This window comes from Drosophila obscura, unplaced genomic scaffold (assembly GCF_018151105.1).
Source record: "Drosophila obscura isolate BZ-5 IFL unplaced genomic scaffold, ASM1815110v1 contig_75, whole genome shotgun sequence".
NCBI classification, from domain to species: domain Eukaryota; kingdom Metazoa; phylum Arthropoda; class Insecta; order Diptera; family Drosophilidae; genus Drosophila; species Drosophila obscura.
Genome location: NW_024542867.1, coordinates 2,490,165 through 2,491,920, shown reverse-complemented (window position 1 = coordinate 2,491,920; position 1,756 = coordinate 2,490,165).

Sequence of the window (1,756 nt, the reverse complement as noted above, 5' to 3'; positions counted from 1 at the left end):
GTTGGCAGATCTAGCATTCCATCGACCTCAGAGGGTAGATATGCTGATTGGAGCAGACTCGTTCTTCGATCTGTTGTGCACATTCCGTTTGTGTAATCCTTCTCTTCATATACATATATATTTAACTTAATGTTTTGCATGCGTTTACATGAATAATTCCAATAAAATCTATTTTATACAATTTAATTGCATGCCATATCCAATAAATCTAGCGTATGCAATGAAATCCGTAAGCGGAACTTAATAAAAAGAAACAAAACACAAATTATCTGCAAATAAAAACAAAAAAAAATATTCGTCGTGTCCAACTCCGAACATACATACGTACATACAAGCATAGCTGAGAGCGGCTGCGTATTCCGTTGTGTGCATCAGAAGTTGATACCCCGCAAACGGCGGGTATACTCTTTTTAGCGAGTGTTGAACACTTGGATTATTTTCCGAAAAAAATAAATATTACTATATATAAATATTTAATAAAAAAAAAATAAAACCCCAAAAGTGAACAAGCTATTTACTGCAGATTCCATTCCAGCATTCCGAAGAAAAAAAAAGAGAGAATAAACAACATATAATTTAAAAAAAAAAAAAACCTAACCAAAATATATATAAAAATAAAATTATTTTTTATTTTGAATTGTGTTGTGCCATTGCCAAAATTTTCCACACGAACAGTCAGTGTTCCATTCCATCGTTTCAACATTTCGTTAATTAAAGATATTTACGGGGGTGCCAAGCTAAATCTGTCGACCACCTGAAGCTATCATTTCCGTTCCGTCGTTCCCCTCTCATACACAGCTCCGGGAGAGCTTATTATGTCCAGTGATCGCGACGCTAAGAAACGTCTCACAGTTCCAAGCTCTCGACCGTTGCCGAGTCCAAAAACTCCAGCGTCATCCGTCGAAAGGGTCCTTTCAGGTTCGACAAAGAAAGAAACCAAGCCTCTTCCTTCCTCTTCAAAATCTCAAAATAATCCAGAGTCACGCGTTACTCGCAACGTAGGACAAAAAATGGCTGAGTCCAAGAAAACAGCGTTAAACGATTTTATCGCGGCATCGGACCGTCTCAGCAAATTCGAGGCCCGAATCAATACTCCATCCTCCGTGGAGGTTTCTCTGTTTTCGCTAAAGATCCATCTGGACGAGGTAAAAACATTATGCGAAAAGGTGCGGCTAGAGTGTGAACTCTGCACCAAGGTTCTTAACCAAACTGAGCCCGACAGTGAAGCGATGCAAGCCATGCAGGCAAAATACGAGCATTGCTATTCGGTGTACGAGAGATGCGCAACAAACTTACAAGAGCAAGTCGAAAACGCATCAACTCCCATTCCTTTAGCGGCCCCTATCTCTCAGCAAGGTGGTTTCAGTCGTCTTCCCCCAATCGAAATCGAAACTTTCAATGGCGATTATCTAAAATGGCCTACGTTCCGAGATCTATTTTCCGCCATTTATACAAATAATCCAAGGCTGACCAAGGTAGAGAAATTGTATCACCTCTGCCACAAAACTCGCGGGGAGGCCAAGGACATCGTGGAAAAGGCTCCGCTCACGAATGAGGGTTTCGACTCCGCGTGGAACTCCCTAAAAGAGCTTTTCGAGAATAAGAGAACTCTTGTTAATAGCCAGCTTAGGATCCTGTTCAGCTTTTCCCCTATCCAAAATGAATCGGGAGCTGCTTTAAAGGAGCTCCAAGGTGCTATTCAAGGATGCCTCACGGCCCTTGAATACTCCGACGTTCCCATTGATAACCGCTTTGC